The sequence below is a fragment of the Haemaphysalis longicornis genome, unplaced genomic scaffold (genome assembly GCF_048455015.1).
Source record: "Haemaphysalis longicornis isolate Haplotype H1 unplaced genomic scaffold, Haemaphysalis longicornis Haplotype H1 scaffold_4, whole genome shotgun sequence".
Classification (NCBI taxonomy): Eukaryota; Metazoa; Arthropoda; class Arachnida; order Ixodida; family Ixodidae; genus Haemaphysalis; species Haemaphysalis longicornis.
Window position 1 is genome coordinate 163,147,972 of NW_027526361.1, and position 19,925 is coordinate 163,167,896.

Below are 19,925 nucleotides of genomic sequence, written 5' to 3' on the forward strand. Positions count from 1 at the left end.
TAGGAAAACTCAGCAGCTGCAATACTCCTATAAAATAGCAAGCACTGCACTGCCGAGGGTGACCGAAATTCGGGACTTGGGAGTACTATTTGATTCTTCTCTGACTTTCTCTTCCCACGTTACACAAATTACCGGACGCTCTCTTCGATGTCTGGGTGCTGTTTACAGGTATTCTAGAGAGTTTAAAAGTCCTCTTCCTTTCTTAAAGTTGTATTCAGCTCTCTGCTTACCTCTTCTCGAATACGGTTCTGTTCTTTGGAATGGAACTTGCAAGTCCAATAGTGACCGCATCGAAAGGGTTCAAAATAAGTTCCTTTCTATCATTAGGCACCGTTTCCGTAATGTACAAGAAGACGCAAATGGCAGCATGTCTTGTCTCAAAAGTATTCCTTCCCTTTGGTGTCGACGAATGAGAGCTGACATTATCTTTCTTTATAAACTTTGTGTGATGACTTGTGTGATGACTTGGTTGTCATCATGTGTCATGACTTGGGTGCACTTATTTTGTTACACTTTTTGTGTGATGACTTGGTTGCACTTATCAATGTCAACTTGCCGAACAAACTTTTCCGAAGATTTCGAACGTTCAGAACAGATGCTTTAAGTAGACGACGCTCGTGCATCTGCAGAATACAATGTGCATATAATGAATATTCCGATCGTATTGATATATTCCAGAGCTCGTTGTCTTTGTTCTCTAATGAATTGAAAACTGTTGTAGCTTAAGTGCCTTTATGTCATTTATGTGGCGTATTTCTGTTCAGTATTTATTCAATGCAAATCATCATCTTGCTTGTTTGTTTTTCACTTTTCCTGATTTTGTGTTGCTTGAATTTCTGTCGGTTTAAGTGTCAGTGCTTGTAACGCTGAACTTCGTTTTTCCATTTTGAAACTTCCTAAGATCTTGTTACAAAACCTTTGTTTTATGTGTATAATCTATCTCCGTCATGTTCATTGAGTATTTGCTTGTGTATTTTCAATTTTTCACGTGCCCTCAACGTTTTGCTGGCCGGGTGCCATGGCTTCTAACACTAGGCTTCCCTTTTTTTTGCTATTTTGCTTTCTGGGATCTCTGTAACTATTTTTACTTTATTGTTTCTTTCATATATATGGTTTTGTGTTGTGTTGTCTTGATTTTAGTTTGTTTTTATGAATGCTTGTATATGGTGTATCAGTACCAAGACCCTAGGGTTGTTCCTGGGCACCAAAAAAATAAAAATAAAGGTTGATTGATTATTATTATTATTATTATATTATATTCTCGACCCTCTTCTTTTTTCCATTTTCATTAACGATGTTGCTTCTGCCATTCAAAATTCTTCTTTTTTGTTGTATGCTGATGATATGAATATCGTTTTAGTGGTGCGTAATGTTCAGGACTGTAATTCTCTTCAGGCTGATATCGCGTCATTCCATCGTTGGTGCGCCAAAAACGACTGAATTTTTAACCCATCAAAAACGAAAGTTGTCTCCTATAGTAGGAAAACTCAACAGCTGCAATACTCCTATAACATAGCAAGCACTGCACAGCCAAGGGTGACCGAAATTCGGCACTTGGGAGTACTATTTGATTCTTTTCTGACTTTCTCTTCCAACGTTACACAAATTACCGGACGCTCTCTTCGATGTCTGGGTGCTGTTTGCAGGTATTCTAGAGAGTTTAAAGTCCTCTTCCTTTCTTAAAGTTGTATTCGGCTCTCTGCTTACCTTTTCTCGAATACGGTTCTGTTGTTTGGAATGGAACTTGCAAGTCCAATAGTGACCGGATCGAAAGGGTTCAAAATAAGTTCCTTTCTATCTTTAAGCACCGTTTCCGTCATGTACAATAAGACGCAAACGGCAGCATGTCTTGTCTCAAAAGTATTCCTTCCCTTTGGTGTGGACGAATGAGAGCTGATATTATCTTTCTTTATAAACTTCTTCATGGTGATATTTTGTGTGATGACTTGGTTGCAGTTATCAATGTCAACTTGCCGAACAAACGTTTCTGAACATTTCGAACTTTCAGAACAGATGCTTTAAGCAGACGATACTCGTCCATCTGCAGAATACAGTGTGCATATAATGAATATTCCGATCGTCTTGATATATTCCAGAGCTCTTTGTCTTTGTTCTCTAATGAATTGAAAACTGTTGTAGCTTAAGTGCCTTTATGTCATTTATGTGCCGTATTTATTTTATGCAAATCATCTTCTTGCTTGTTTTTTTTTCACTTTTCCTAATTTTGTGTTGCTTGAATTTCTGTAGGTTTGAGTGTCAGTGCTTGTAACGCTGAGCTTCGTTTTTCCATTTTGAAACTTCCTAACATTTTGTTACAAAACCTTCGTTTTATGTGTATAATCTATCTCCGTCATGTTCATTGAGTATTTGCTTGTGTATTTTCAATTCTTCACGTGCCTTAAACGTTTTGCTGGCCTGGTGTCACGGTTTCTAACACTAGGCTTCTTTTTTTGCTGTTTTGCTTTCTGGGATCAATGTAACTATTTTTACTTTATTGTTTCTGTCATACATAAGCTTTTCTGTGTTGTGTTGTCTTGATTTTAGTTTGTTTTTATGAATGTTTGTATATGGTGTACGAGTACCAAGACCCTAGGGTTGTTCCTGGGCACCAAAAATAAAGGTTGATTGATTGATTATTATTATTATTATTATTATTGTTATCATTATTATTATTAAAGGCAGTCAGATATGCCTCTCTTTTAGGCATTACTTTTGTGTATGAATGGGTGCTTGATTGATTTATTATCATTATCACTATCATCATCATCTGTGGTTAAAGAAAATTTAGGTTTATGCAAAAGGCACATCGATAATGCTTGTGTTATCAGTTCTGTCGTAGTGGTGAACAAATATGGTCTTTTACGTGGTTCGGGGGGAAGAAGAACCAGATTTAGGCTCAACGAAAATAATTTTGTGATCAGACAACCCGCTCTGTATTGTTACTTCGTAATTATCCAAACATACATCAACAAAAACTAAATCAAGCATAGACTGCGGTGGCCCTGCTATGCATGTATTTTCCAGTCAAACAAATTCTTCCAGTCAAACAAGTTATTCCAGCCATAGCTTCTACGTGCTTTGCGTCTACTTACACGTATGTACGCACTACATACGTACATACATACAAACATACATAAATACATACACACACATACATAGACACATATACATGCATGGATGCATACATACATTCATACTTACATACATAGAACAAAAGCAAGTCTTCTGTCGAAACGTTGGCATCACACGAGGCCGCTACATTGTGCAGTTTTCTTTTGAAAGCACACACACAGAAACACGCACGCACACACACACGCTCGTAAGAGCCCCACTCCCACCCTCTACCACTCTGTATGGGGGTGTCCGCGTCCACCAGACGGGCTCACACCTGTACGAATCTCCACCCGCGCCTCCTCGGCGGCTGTTCCGCCCAGCACTGCCCCGCAATACCAGCAACGGCTGATCGAGCGGGCCCGCCGGATAGCGTCCGCCATTGGAGTCCTGGACTGAGGACCCCACTTATCGAGGCCGCTCTTCGGCTAACAAATTAGTTCAATAAATATTTTCACCACAAATGTTTTCACACACACACACACACACACACACACACACACACACACACACACACACACACACACACACACACACACACACACACACGCACACGCACACGCACACACGCACACGCACGCACGCACGCACGCATGTGCGTATTTCTGAGTATCTACTCCCAAACGACGGACAACACAATTTGAGAGCGCCATTGTGTAAAAAAATTCCGACCGACAGCCGCAGATTCACTGGAAGCCATATGCCGCAGAAATACCTGTACGTTTAATTGCACTGTGTTCGGATTTCAACTTCTTGTGTTTTCAGCGCATGAAAATCACACCCATCCTTAGCGACTCCAATTCTGCGCTCTGTAAAGTTGCTACGGCACGCCTAGGTCCAGAGGCATGGAAATGGAGTCGCATGCAGGCAGGGCGATCATTTCTTATTCAGCGTTTACGCGTGTAGTATCGCTGAACACCGGTGATCGATGAGGCGGTGGTGAAAGCTTCCGACCCGGCAGCGAGAAGCGGCGTTGGTGTGACGACATGGGCAGCGGCGAGCGACCGTCCTCAAATCGTTCGGAAAACGTGTGGAACGAAAGGCCGAAACTCAGTGGACAAAGTAGGCACTCTCTGTAATGGGAAGGAAAAGGAAAAGTGCAGCCCGGGCCAGGCGTGTCACGTTGCCATCGGGCGGGACGCAAATAAGGCCGGGCGCCGAGAGGCGGCGAAGGAAGAGTTTTCACATCTCGTGACGCGCGTTTTAGCATTTAAACCTCAGCCCTGATGGTTGTGTGTCGTGTGCACGCAGTTCCGCGCGAGCAGGTATCGTTACGACCAGTCCCTGTCAAATGAAAGCTCGTCACGCCACGGGTGCTGCCGGAACACCTGCGGCGAAAAACTATCAGCCGCAACGGCACTGCCTGCGCCTGACGACGCAGCCCTTGTTGCGTTACGCGGGGGAAGAAATTTGCCTGCTCAGAACGCCACTCGTCCAGTGAGGAACAGTGCCGTAAATGCATTCAGTACTGTTTGGACTGCGAGGTAGACGGACGCAGGAGCAAAGCGGGATTCTAGCCAGGGAATAAAAAGGGGGGACCTACGCTTGATTTGTCTCCCAGTTGGGAATAATGAGACAGCGGCTGCTCATGACAGCTCTGCTCGCTGCGATCGGCTTTGCTTTGAACTAGTTGTGCACTGACTACTCGTGAGCGGGGGCCCTCGTATTTGCAATCGTAGCACGAAATAATTGCACGTAGACTGTTGGATATTTAATGCGAAAGGCAGATGCAATATATCTCATCCACCAAATTTTACTATGGCTGTCTCCTACGAGGGGAAATGTTTGCAACAGCAAAGGTTATCGAACGTAACGCCGCTTTCTCATCTGTCGAACACGCAATCATCAGCGTGGAATCTCAAGATGGCGTCGCTGAAAACGTAGTACGGGCGTGTGCTCCTCGGAAACGGTGATTTTAAACCCCGCGAACCGCTGAATGGTGTTGTATCTGTTCTGGGAGCTCTGCAGTCGAGCGAGATCAAGAGTACTTTGCGTTTCTGCAATGATAGGGTAATTTTGCCTCACCGTTAACGATCTTTATGCAAGAAACCGCGTTGGTGATGTAGAAAACTGACATTTTTCTGGGGAGAGGATGACTGTTTGTCAACCCAAAATTTGCTACACAGAAGGTGGTGTGTGTGTATGTACAGCGCCGGTAAAGTTGGTTAAAAATTAAAAAAAAAATATCCCTTGTTTACTAATTTCCTGCCTTATATTTGCGTAAAGTCTTGTTCTTGTTCAACAGCGTTTACAAGTGTGAAGATTCGCACCGCACTTAGACGTTTAGATTTGGCTGTGTGTATATAGTAATATTGCGCAGTGTCCGTTTTACTTTGGCCGGGTGGCTGAATCGACAGACGGACAGACGGACAGACAGACGTGCATAGAGACAGACCAAAATTTCTTGGTTTCAGTAGCTCAAGAAAGACTACCGTCTTTAAAAACGGCGCAGCTGTTACTAGTGGATCAAGGCTGGAGAAACAGCATAGCTGGAGGCCCCTCTTCCTTCGTCGGAGACCCGGATGTTGCACCTCACGTGGGTTTCAGGAAATGCGCTGAAAGTTCTCCATGACTGGACGGCCCGGATAGTTTTATTCGCAGCCTTTCACATCTCTCCCAAATTTACCGTGCTAGCACGCGTTAGAACTCGCGGCAACCCGCTCCGCAAACTCGGGGTCTGTAGCGCGAACGCACACTGGCGAGCAGAAGAGCACACCACGAATGCTGGACAGAGTGTTCTTGAAGGTCGAGATGGCCGTAGCGGGGCGCTCCTCACGAAATGCACGTTCACGTGCGCTGGGTATTTTTTTCTAGGTCTTTTTTCGCGATCTTCTCAAGTGGCACATGCCCACGCGCAAGCCTGGCTGACACTCGGCACTCCTCACGAGTCGCACGGTCACATGCGCTTGCTCCTTTTTTGGTATTTTTAAATGCAGAGCATTTCAGTAACTCACGATGTCACCCGCGTTGACGTCCGTAGTCCGCAACGTCATTGTCCCTACTATATAAAAAAAATACTATCCGGCGCCCGGTTTCAACCCCTCGACCCTGCGGGAGGAACGCAATGTACATGGTGCTCTACCCACTGCGCCACAAACCCGACACAGGATGGGACGCTACGAACGCGCCTTATATCGTTGACTCATTCAAATTACTGCTGACGAGCGCTCTCTCGTCAGCAGTTGCCACAAGTGCTACAACCTTAACGTAACGCAAACTACTTAACGTCGTGCGCCCCCGGAAATGCTCTGCATTTGATCGTGCCCCTCGCGAGGGGGATGTTTCACTGCGTCTTCTCTCGGTCGCGGGACCCGTGGCGCCATCTGGCGGAGGCGCGGCACAACTCGCAGCACTTTGAAAAGATGCGGCGCCAGCCAGCTGTGTGTGTGCGTTTCTTCCTACACTTCCAAATTCATCCTCCAAGCTGGCAAGACACCTGGCTTGGCCTGATTGAAATGTCCTGGATGAGGATAAATCTGTCCTGGCAGGCTCGCAATTATTTTCTGGTAACTTGATACGGCGGAGGTGAATGCTTAAACAGGTCTTCTGTTAAAAATAAAAATACTGCCATGCTGGTGATTTGATTCGTTGGAATTTAAAACCAACCATGCTGATTCACCAGACACCCAACAAAAGAGCCAGAAGAACATTGCTAGACGGTTAAAGAGTGGAAGGAACCTTTTATTTCCACTGTGGTGCAGGAGCTTTAGTGTGTTGACTGTTTTATGTATTTAACTTTAAGTTGCTTAGTATGTGCAATAAATGGAAGCTGATGGTCCGGCAGAAGAACGAGGCATCTATGTACTCTTTTTGCTGGAATGGCTATACCATTGTGAGCAATGTCATGATGAGGTTGCCGTGCCGTCACGCCGTGTCATGGCGTGCCGGGCTGCGCACGAATTAAGACAAAGACACTCTTTCCGCGCCTTTCCTTAAAACCATTGGTATCAGGGTACTTTGCGAAATTGTTAGCACCCGGGTTTGCCTGTCGCACGCAGATTGAAATGTTACAAGATTTTAAAGTGACGTGAATATCGCCTACGCAGATAGAGCAAAAATTGTGAGCGGCAGTGTCATTCGAAGTGTGCCCATCTTGGCGATAAAAAAGTGTATAGCTCAGTACTCCACCCTGGAAACGCCGTTCTTTTGGTAGTGGGTTTTCAAAGGTGCTACCCCGATTTTTACCTCAAAAGTTCTTTCAGCTGTTTCGAAGATGAGATTTCCTGTCGACTCGTTGTGCGCAGCCTCGTCATGACTGCCCCGGCCACCACAAGAAGCGCTTTTCTGATGGAGGCGAAAAGCAAAAACGCCCGTGTGTACGAGATTTCGGCGCACGATAAAGATCCCCAGGTGGTCAAAATTAATCCGGAGCCCTCCACTACGGCGCGCCTCATCGCCTGCGTTGCGTCGGCGCGTTAAATCCCACAATCAATCAATCAATCACCACAAGAAGCCCCTACAGTACCGATCTTGGGCTCCGCCTGCCGTCGCTTCCTCCGGCACAAGTGATGCATATGGCGGATACCTCTGACCAACCACTCCCAGATGACATACATGACATATCAGAAATATCCGACTCAGCGTGCGAGACTCTCATCTTCGTCAATAACGCTACTTCATTATCTGATAATACTGAGCTATGCTATGCAGGCCGTGTATCCTGCTAAGCGCTGCCGAGGTTCTAAACGTTCCCGCATTCTGCACAATATTAGCACAGCCGCGATCCCCCTGGGATAGTCGTAAAGTCTGCGGATGCCCGAATGACTTACATGGTGCAATTTCCTTGTTGTGAAGGATGAATTTGAATATACAGGCCCGAATTGTGCGCTGCAAGGGCGACCAAACTTTCAGCTCAACATTGTCGCCAGAGGGATGCGTAATGCTAGCGTCACGTAGCGCCTGTCTCATATTTCCACTATTGCTTGCATTTCGGTATACGCGTCCCAGCCACAAATCAGCAATTCTGGAAGTGTGTGTGTGTGGGGGGGGGGGGGGGGGGGGGGGGGGGGGAGTTGCCAAGACCTACTCTGATCCCGAAATCTTGAAGGCGTTGCGGCTCAGACTGCCAGTGAACTCTACGTCACTGGAAAGCTTCAGAAGGGTTCAGATCATTTTCTCGTCACAAACAGTATATCCGAACGCGTGGTCCACGGTTACACGTGCTCCCGCGCTAAGGTGGCAACCCGCGCGTATGAATGCCTGGAATGCGTGGACCTCGGCCATGAAAAAGAGCAGCGGTTCGGGCACGTGGCGGAACTGCGCATTTTCTCGCTGGGTTGGCAGTTGTGCCCGTGCGTCCGGTTCGCCTCAAAACATCGAATTCCCCAACTATACCACAATGCGCACACCCACATTTTTCCACTGCTCCGTCTGCCGCGACTAGAAGGCGATTCGGAAATTTGAGATTGCAAATTAAGTTGACTACGAGTCAGCGAAATCCGCTCGGCGTTGCACTGTGCGCATAGAAAACTGGGCACTGAAAAAAATCCCGCCATCTCCACAAAGTGAATGATGATGAGAGGGGTGAAGCCAAAATGCTTATCGGTAAAACCGTGAAACATTCGCCCACACATCATATAAAGACTCGGCACGTTGTTATAGGTCTTCTTGACGGCGCGCACCATCTGAATGAGTGAAGGACAAAAGGTGCGTTCGTAGCCATGCTCGCGTGTGGGTTTGTAGCGCAGTGGGAAGGGCGCCACGTACCTCCCGTCGTGGCCAAAGAGTCGTGGGATCGAAACCGGACGCCGCCGCGTCAAGACCACCCCTCCTGGCTCGCAAAGCTTGAGACTTCTCACCGCTCCGTTGGCAAGCCCGTCAACGAAGTCGATGTTTGTGGTGATTATGTAGGACTTGTTTGGGACGATGAAAATCTACATGGGTAAGTTGGCGAATTCGGTGTGTGACATTTTAGCCGCCTTGGCCGTAGCCTTCTGCAGAGCGTCTTGTGTCGCCTAAACCCGGTACCTGTCTTGAGCTCGCAGGCGACGAACGACAACCCCTTCTTCTTCCTCTCCTCCTTGTTGGGTAGCAACGAACGCGTTGAACGTTTTGACATCTTCGGCCAATCTTTGGTTGGCCAATCTCTAGGGGGATCCTGCCACAATCATCATCGTTGTGCCGTGTACGGCAGCAACGAGGGACGGGACAGGGCCCGAGCAAGAGGAGCTTCGTCCCTAAAAGGACCATTGCAGGTGTCACCCGCATTAACGTCGAGGAGGACTTCCCGGCATCCTTCCCCGTGAGCCGCAGCAGCGCCTTGCGGCACAGCAGTGACGCACGAGCCCTCTCCGAAAGATGCCCCGACGCCTGCAGCCACAGTCCCTCGTGATTTTTGACCGTCGAAGACCCCGCCAACACCCTTCAAATCCTGCTCGTCGAGTGTCTCTGCGATTACACCGCGCACCCCACCACGACCACAGCTCTGGAGCCGGGCGTTCAGTTCTTTCACCTTTCCTCGTACAATGCCGGTGTCTGCTGCAAACAGTGCGGCCCCAGTCTCAAAATTTCAGGAGAGTTCATCACTAGATAAAAACTGAGGACTCAAGAAGTGCCTTCCGGCTAAATTTCCCGAGACTGGTATTCTAAGATTACGATTGTGGAGTACGAGGGGGCAGGACAGCCTCCTCTGGCAACGTGCTCCATCATCGACGTCACTGGTCACGGGTTCTGAGCGCGAAGTTGCAATTATACTAGACGACGACGCACGAAGTTCGGGGCACAACACCATCCGTGACAAGGAAACGAAATCTCTCTTGTCGTTACTGGTTAGTTACAGTTATCTCGACTTTTGTCAAGGAATACGTAGGCGCAACCACTGTCTACTTGTGGTGTCATGCCCCCACAACTTGCAGTTGCGTAGTTGCTTCTGATGGTGTCTCGAAGCGACCGGCTTTCAAATGCTCTCACAGATGTTGCTGTTGCTGTCGAGTGACCTTGCGCTCAACCCGGCCCAAAGCTCCAGGAGGGGAACTGGAGACTGGCTTTAGTGCCGCGTGGAATTTGTCTCGTGAACAGCATGCGCCACACCCTCTTACCATACATGTGCACCAGAGCCCTGGCCTTGAAATGTGATCAACGTACAATCAAGGTTTCTAGTTATCGAAATCCGTTTCATCAGAAAAGACGGGTCCCGTAAACTCCGGCCCTGCTTGCGTGGCCAGCGGGCCTGGACGCAATCGATTTTCATTTTCGATATCCAGTCTGGTCGCGGCAACGCGCCTGACTCGAGTCGCGCGCCTTTGCGACGCCGCCGGCGCCGCCCCTGTCCCGAGGAGACGTCGTGCACTGCTGACGGCCGCGTCGTCGCTGGCGCGGAAAGCCGGTGACCGCCAGCTCTGCTGCGCGCACACCGACGACGACAGCGGCGGACGCAGGCCTCGTTTATCACCGCGGGGCCGCCATCAGTCAGCGGCTCAATCAAACCCGATGGCCACTGCTCCGATCAACAAGAACGCGCCGCCGCTGGCCTCGTCGGCGCCCTCCTGCTGCAGTACCGGTGCACAGCCCCCCGCTCTTCCTACAGGGCGCCGCATTCAATCCACTACGGCTGCCTCCCGCGTTTGGAACGCCCCTAAACGGGAAAAGTTTTCCAAGCGCCGGAACAAGTATAGGGAGAAGGGTCGCGGTTGTATACATACGGCGATGTCGGCGCTCTCGCACGGTTGCCGCTCACCTCATAAAATGGATCAATCTCGCACTCCATAAAGAGCTGCTTCCTTACAGCGGAGGGACAGGGGGAGAAGAGACCTCTTTCGATAACAAGGTATTCGATGGGCCCGACAGAGATGAGTGCTGCTTGCGTCAATCTCGGAGCGAGCGCGGAGAGAAAGCCAACGTCACGCTGGCAATCTAGGTCTAGCATGATCGCCGAGACAGTCTGCTCTGAGGTTGATGGAGCTGCATGGTTGACAGTGCGGATGGCCTCCGGCAGCACAATGGGCGCGGCCACTCTTCCTAGTGCCCTCGTGCAGAGGAGTTGCGCTGCCGAAACTTGGCCGCCGTCTCTGCCCCCATTATCCGGCAAGAGAAAATTAGGAGTAATGTTGGCAAACAATGACGGCGAAATACGCGTTCGAAGGGTGCTTCCCAATTCAAGCTAGACAGATTTCAAGCCTATGTTTCGGTATACGCGCGTCGTTTTCGGCTTGACTGAGAGTGAGCGTGGAACGAGAGGCACGTCCTATTGGATGATTCAATGAGCACTCAAAGTAGCGAAACTATTTCGAGAGGAACTTTAGAGTTTACTGCGTCCTACAGCAAATCACGGCGAGTACCCCTTGGCAAGAATAAATTTCTTGCTCCCGGAGTTCTTGCATGTACACGGGCACTCGAGATAGAGTTAGAATCAGTAACAACGGCCTTTCCATTTTAGGAAATGAAGAGGCAGATTTGAGCCAAAGTTCTCACCCGGATGCCGTATAGTGAACAAGAAAAATGTATCAAGCATGCGCGTATTGCAAATATGCTGCAATGTTGGCTCTCAGTAAAGTGATACTTTCAGCTCTACAGCTTCAGGGCGCCACTAATGGCCCAAATTGTGGTGTTTCTTGCTTATAATGTCTGCTGTGCCTGTGTTTTCACCCCATATTGGCCACGCGGGACGTTGCTTGAATATACGCTTCTATATTGGCGAAGGCGTCCCAAAACCGACCTCCGTTGCCCCCGTCATAGAGTGGTAGCCTGGTGAACGAGCGGCGAGCATGAGAGCTGCCTCTGCCCGGACGACGCGTAGAGCCGATAGCAAAACTTAACTCGTTTAATGAATGTAGAGAGCAGAATAGCGATGACCCAATTCCAATTTCATGTTCCCTCCTTCCCCGTCAGAAGAAAAAAAGAAGAAAAAATGTGGGGAACGAGACCTGCTCCAGCTAGGCTATGGTACGTTTAAAGGCAATATAAAATAAACAAATAGGGCGAAAAGCCAACCACACATTTTTAAGAAAAAGCCAATTTGATGATTAAAAAAATTCTCCGACGTACGTAACACCAAGACGTCCAAGCAAAGTTTAAAAGGATAACTAAGCGCGAATGAACATAAAATGAAGCAGAGTATCGGAACGCCTTCAGATGTTTTTGGGTCTCGAAGTTACTGCTGCTCCCAACTAGCAGGCGGTGTTCCCCTACAACCCTTCACCCTGCCTTGATGAGAACTTTGATCTGCTTGTTTTCCCTGTAAAGCCGTTGATGAGTAACTTCAGGAGGCAGCCCGCTGGCTTGCTTACAACATGACTCGAGAAGAGTAAATTCGCGCTCTCATGCCGGAAATGTACTGACTCGCCTCGCCGAAGGGTGAAAATTTATAAGCAAACGTCCCAACGGTCAACAAGGCGCAAGGATATGCACCCAAACAAATTACATCTTCCCTAGATTCAGTGTTCGAATGTACCTAGAGTCTTCCCTAGATGCAGCGTTCGAATGTCCATAGAATGAGCGGTGGGGTGCCCAGAAGCGGCTGGATTCTTAGCTAAAGAGAAGTAGGGGGTGAGATGTCAAGCCCCTGGGCCGCCGCTGGCATGAGCCACTCACCTCGAGTGTACGCTTCTTCGGCAGGTCGAGACCTGCCCAGAGAGCGCAGAGAGGGGGTGGCGCTACACACGAAGCTTCGCCGCAGTGGAAAGTATCGCGCGCGCATAGGGTAACGGCGGAGCACCTCGCCTGCCCGCTCGAAGGAGTGCCGTCCAGTCGACAGTAGAGGCCCTGCGAGCAATCTGCCTCAGCTCAGGCCTCATATGACGCGTCGGTCTTGCTCCGGCACGCTTAAGCCAGTTCAAGCCTACTGTGTGCAAATGCCCAATGTACAAAAGAAGGCCCAACCACGTGCTTGCGAACCGTCCGTTTCCCTACCAAAAAACAAAACAAAAAAACAAGAACGCTCAGTCTGAGCACGCACTACACTAGTGCTGCGAGTGTGGAGAGACTCTGGAAATATTTCAAGTATTTCACCGTGCCACTCCTTGGCCGGTCCGCAGCAGAAGATACTTCATTTGCCATAATGTGTTGCCCTGAAATAACGAGCTGTTACAAACGAAAGTAAAAGAAAAACTTGAATATTTATCGCTTCATTTTTACATCAAAGCCTGGTAAAGCATAGCTTTGCCTTGCCATGCCATGCATCCATGCATACATGCATACATGCCACAACGTAGGATTATTGTTTATTTCCTACTTCAAAATTAAGTGTAACACATGCCAACGAGACATTTAAAAGGAGGATTCTTAAACCCATAAACCATAGCGGAAGGCTCGGGATTACTTGAAGGCCCCCCACGACATCTTGTTCGCTTTTTGTTTTCAAAATATCCGATGCTTTCAGAGCATTTCCAATGCTGAGATCGCGGGGTCATAAAGTACGACGTTACCGCTTTACACGCACAGCAGATAACTTGAAAACTCGCTAAAATATTTCATTGCGAAGCAGTATACCTCTAACGAGCCAAGAAAACTTTCGTGTCCGTTAAGCAGAAAACTCCCAGGTTACCTAGCACCGCCAGGGAGACCGAGGGCCGTGGGTTAATTGGCGTATTCATGGGAGTTTGTGGCCGTTACTGCATCAGGGTGGCCAATCGTGCTCTGTTGAGGGAGTGCGTTAACGGATATGGTCGCCGGGGTCAGTCCGCACCCCATTCTGCAATTCCATCAATACGCGGATTCTTTTTTTAATCCGGTGGGAATTGTCCGGCACTGCGATTCGAACCACGGTCCTTCTGCACGCGAGGCGGATGCTCTACCTCTACGCCACCGGGAGGGGTGGGGTATAGTGCATACGGTAGACATTCTCAGAAAATGAATGGCAGCCTACCATTGTCCCTGAAGATGAAAGTGTATGACAGCTACATCTTACCGGTACTCACCTACGGGGCAGAAACGTGGAGGCTCACTAAGAGAATTCACCTTAAATTCAGAACGACTCAGCGGGCAATGGAGCGGAAGATGATAGGTGTAACATTAAGGGATAAGAAGAGAGCGGAGTGGGTCAGGGAACAAACGCGTATTAAGAAGATATTAGTAGAAATTAAGAAGAAATGGACGTGGGCAGGGCATGTAATGCGAAGGCAAGATAACCGTTGGTCCTTAAGGGTAATAGAGTGGATTCCTAGAGAACGCAAGCGTTGCAGGGGGCGGCAGAAAGTTTGATGGGCAGATGAGATGAAGAAGTTTGCGGGGATAAATTGGTCGCAGTTAGCACAAGACCGGGGTAATTGGAGATTAATGGGATAGGCCTGTGTCCTGCTGTGGGCGTAGAAAGGCTGGTGATGACCGCCAGGGATGGAACCTGAGCACGCATAGAGAAGAGGAGCGAGATCCCGTCGTCTTGCCGACTAAGCTGCGCCCACACGTGGAGACGGGGAAGACAGACGGTAGTTTAGATCCAGCGTCAGGAGACGGGGAGGGCGCTATTTTGAGGTGACGCTTGACACAAGAATGAGGGGGAAGCAGTGAGAGAGATGATGCCCATGACGTGCGTGTCCCCCGCCTCCCCACCCTTCTGAAGACCCGAAAAGTGGCCGCCAGAAACAGCGCGTTTTGAGCTGCGCAGTAAGGAGTCGGCGGGCGCGACATGAAAGCAAGTAGAAAAAAGAACAGAACTTTTGCTCGTGCTGTTCTAGGCAGGGGGCGTGCGAGCTCTGTGAAGGCGGGAAATTTGAATTACATTGGACAAACCTCTGTTCAATTCCTCCAGAGGGCAGTGAGACAGGGATGGATTAATTGTAGGGTTTACCGCTCCGACGCTACTCAGGCGATGAGGCGCGCCGTAGTGGAGGGCTCCTGATTAATTTTGACCACCTGGGGATCTTTAACGTGCACAGAAATCTCATACACACGGGTGTTTTTGCTTTTCGCCTCCATCAGAAAAGCCGCCTGTACGGCCAGGAATCGGACCAGCGTCCTCGTGCTCAACAGCGCTACGCCTTAGCCACTGAGCCGCCGCAGCGGGGTTGAGACTGGGAGGCAAGAGCGTGATGGGTGGGATTAGTGAGCGGATGCCACGTGTGTGTAAATTCGTGACGCCGCATGAGGTGGAGGAGAAAGGCGAACAGAAAGACCGAGAGGTTAGTCACGCTTAGAGCCCGCATTGCTACTCAGCAGTGGGGAAGGGGTGTTCAGGAGATGAAAGAGAGGGCAGGCGAAAAATAGGAAATAGGAGCGAGGCCGCGCACGCACTTTAGTCCCTTTGTGGGCACTATAGTCTTTCATCCAAGCATGCGTCCTTTATGAAACGCAGAAGGGCTTTTGTTGCCTTCTGCGAAGTTGACCCCTACGTTAACCTTTGTAGGTGCCGTTTACAGCTGCGCAGACCAATCACCTTCACAGACCAATCACCTTCAATTTTTTTTCTCGGTCTGGGCATTGTTTCCTGACCTCCCTCCACTCGTGCCGGTTCTTAGGGCGGACTCCTTGAGGGTTAGGCAATAAAAACTTCCGATACCGCTTCAAGGATTACCGCAACAACAACAACAAAAAAAGCCAAGAGTATACGAAAAAACGAGTTATCCCGTGTGCTGACGAAAACTAGTTATGGCCAACTCATAGTGGCACCTCGAAAGCTATAGCTTTCCAACTGCTACCAGACAAGAATGGAAGCCGGAAAACACTTATCGGCAGACCTAAGGAGAACCTTAATGGGATCCACGTGAGGAAAGTTAAGAAGAGGCCGATGTCATCTACGCAAGCCTCGGTCAATTCTGCCTCCATGAAACCGGCAGCAGCAGCGACCTCTCGCTCGAAGACCAAACAAGACGGTCCGGCTGGCGATTTGTGCGCACGTGCCACAACTCCTACTGTAAATCGGTCCTCCGGTTCTGCCCTTATTTTTCATGAGCAATGACGAAGTGTTCTTTTGCACGCCTGGCTTAAAATGTTTTGTCACTCTTTCGGGAACACAGGCGCCTGCATGTGGCGGAACCATGGCAGTCTGAAGGTCCCTGCCGCGTCGTGGTGGATTTTAGCGACGCCCTAGTTAAGGGGCAGGCCGCAGAGGCGCGCCACCTCGTTTGGGGCGCCAGCAGATGGGTTTTTAGCCGTCCCTTTATTTGGCCACCCCGGTTATTAGCGGGGAACGAGGCAGGTCGCGCTCTTCTAATTACTGGCACGGGCGTTCGATTTTGGACGCTTAGCAGGGCTCGCGCCGCAGCAGGTGCTGGTGCAGCCACGACAGAGACGAAGCGTTCGTCGTTGCTTGGCCGGCACAAGTGCGCTGGAAAGCTCGTGTGGCCGCTTCATCAGGGGCAGCCATTACGGGCCGGTGGTGTGCAAGAACGCCCGTCGATTCAATATGTGTTAGGCGCGCAATTTTGGGTGGCCCCGGCCACTGCGCGATGCCCACGTTCTCGTCGAGCGTGGGCGCCTGCCGACCCCTCCCCCACTGGCCTAGCCGCCCGCACGGCAAAAGAGCCGAAGACACCGAAGCAGGCCTGGGACCGCTTGATGAGCGAAGCGCCGGTACAGCTACAGCGCTCGCATGGCGTGTTCCTACGGCCGAAAGACTCAAGTAGCCAATGACTAGGCCCCAGCAAGGCGAAGGGCAGAGGAGGAAGCCTGGCCCTCTTCGCACGACGTTGCCAGTGCAGCGCGGGCGGTTTACGGCCACTCCAAACTTTTTGCAGCGCGCGTCTATAACCTTCAGGCGAAAACCGATTCGCAGGGCCCCAACTCTGGTGAGTCCCCGGCAAAGACGACGCAGCAACTGCCGTGTTTTGCTGGACGCCACGCGAGATTTCTTCCTCCTACTGCAGCGGGTACACACTACAAGTTACCCGCAAATCGTGCATTGGTGTTCGAAAATGCCCAGCTCCACCGCAGCCTCTCTGAACTGCGCGCAGAGATGACGGCTACGCACAAAGAAATGGCAGCCCTGCGTAAGACATGGACGCGTCGTCAGCCACCCTCGCCGGAACGAGTCCGCTCCATCCCAAACCGTCGCAAACGGTCGCGTACAGGTCGCAGGAATACAGCGGTCGACCACAAGCAGTTCCACAGAAAACTACGTCGCCGACCATCAACCGCACGGCGGGCTTGAAGTATGAAAATATCAAAGACTGGCATAAGGCATCCAATGGAATTGTCGCTCTCCAAGTGTCGGTCGCATCGTCGCATAGACACGGGAAGTGTTACAAACAATTCAGGTACAGACACCCCTTTCTAACAAAACAAACTGAAAAAGAAGCAAGCATGCACCCCTCGCTCCAACGACGTCGATGGTTGAACACGAAGCTTTCTTGCGAGGGATCCCTTGGTCGTCGTCTGAGTTTGACTTTGACTCACAGACGGTTTGGATTTTTGATCGCCGCGGCTTTGACTTTGACCTTTCGCCATTTGATTTCGCACGCAGAAGGCTTAGCGTTCGACCATCGTTGTCGTTAGTTGGAAGAATGCATGATTTTTCTGTCTAATGTTGCGCCTCCATGCACCCCTCCCCGCATCCAAAATGCTTCGACCGTGTCCAAATGGCGCAATTGGATGGATGTCGGATTCATAATGCCAGGGACGCTCGTTCGAACCGGACCACGGGAAACATTTGTTCTTTCCCTTCATTCACTATCATTATCATCGTCAGAGAGACTTGGCTTTCCTGCAGAGCATTTTCGACGCAACATACGTCTTCAGTGACAAATAGAAATTTTCGATTTAAAATTTGGCCTGCAAAGTAGGACCCCTATCCTCGATTAATCGGTGTATCATAATGTGCGAATTTCGCAGCTTCCTCCAAAAAAGACAGTAAAGGTTTGGTTCGCTGTTGCTTGCTTCGATGCGCCGATGTTGTGGCGTGTAGAAGTCTTCCGATGGTCTGCGTTGGTGCCTGATGGTTGCGGCACTGATTACACGACGATGAGAGTTGTTGAGGTTTTTTTTTAAAGCTGTATATTTAAGCGAAAGACGTATACAGGATATTTACAGACTGAATTAGACAGAGTAAGGAATAAAGTGGGGTTCTAGGTCAGCTAAGACTTTGTGTACGCGGCACCCCCATTAGCGACGGACCCTGACCTAAAACTACCCAAGTGGTGAGATCCTCCCTAGCCTTACCTGGCTAGCCCGACAATACGCCGGCCGGCATACCACTTTAAAACCCCGAGGATTCGACCCCGAGACCTCATGTCTCGTGGTTTTAATGGGCCACTTAGTCTCCACCCCCGATAGACGGGCCAATCAGCATCCCCTGGCGATCTGATTGGGCGGGTTACCACATCCGGGTTTAAACCGCGGTGGGTGACGCCCCCGTAACCCTGAGACATCGGTCACCCGGTCTCGCAACAGAAAGAAGGAAAATATCAAAAGTGAACTAAACAAAGACAAAAAACATTCAATAACTCGCGGAGACACGTGCAAACGGCCGGGAACAAGCTTCTACGAACGCGACCTGCGCCGCCCCTTCCCACGATTCTTGTCCAAGGTCGGACAGCCACTCCACGCCAGCTCAAACCCATAACCACCCGTCTTCGACCCGGCGCGCCCCCAAGATTCTCGGCCGTTGACAGGCGATGCCCCGTTAATTGGACCGTGGGCCAGAAACAGCTCGCAGGGACAACAGGACACGGCGGCCGGCTCAGGCGTCGCCTCTGCCGCGCCCATCCCGGGCCGCTACACGCACACCCTCGCACGCCTTCACTCCGCGGGTGGGTGGACGGGCGAACAAAAGAAAAGCTATCGCCATAAATCGGCCACTGTCTAACCACAGTTGACAGCTCCAAGCTCCCCCGTCTCTAGCCGCTCGACGGACCGAATGGTTTTACAACCTGCTAAACGAAAACGCGGTAGGCCCAGAGCCAGCTGCCGCCAAGCCCTCGGAATGCCATTTGATTCTCGCCAGGCTACCGATGTTTTCTCACGGCTGCACCATGCACTCCGGTCAAAACAACGCGACGACGCGGCTGCGGCCCCAGACAATGTGGCCTCACGCGAGCGGCGTGTCCCAAAGGCCGCTTGCTCTTAACGAGCTGGCTGCCATAAAGTCATTCATTCCCATTTCCCGGTACCGTCGCTCCCTCTGCGTTCGACACATCCTGCGTCGCTGGCGCCTGGAACCCTTACAAGGACCATTTTCAAATTCTCAGGCAACCACCTCGAAGCTTCTGGCTCATATTTTGCAAGAAAAGTGTGCACCTTGTAAGATATTGAATTACAAAACGTTTGTAGATCCGCCTATCACAACATATATACGAGCCGGTGTACCGGGCAACCGCATTTTCCTGGCTTATCCGCTGTTCTTCCACAGCAGGCAGTGCAGCACAAGTGGTCTGATGCCAGTATAAAGCATTGCGATGTGGTCATCGTAAGGCTAGTACCACCTGAGGTGATCTACGCTTCCGTTGTCCGTATACTACCCCCATTGAAGAGGTTCTGTCCCTTCGAATGCGTATGGTTGGATTTCTTACTTAGGTCACCAACTGTTACAGCACTTATCTTTGCGGGAGGGGACTTTCTGCCCGCATAGGCCTTCAATATGAACAAAGTGGCGCTGCCCCCGACATAACTCTCGCCATTCCTGGCCTTTTCCGAACATGGCAGAAGTATGATAGCACTTGGGGCACTGATCCATATCCCATGCTTCTCTTTCTCAACAGCATAGAATTTCGCACCCGTCACACTGTCAATCACGCAAATTGGACTTCATTTGGAGAACATTTTTCTGCCGATTGCAGCTGCAACGTTGCCGATTTTGACGAATCCAATACTTAGGCCCGAGTCAGAGCAATCGAAAGAGTCACCAGTACTGAGGAGCCGGGAAAACTGACACGCACACGTCTCGTACCCTGAAGAAAGCAGGGCGTCTTACCCATCGTTTCCGTACGGATGGGAAGCGGCACATAATG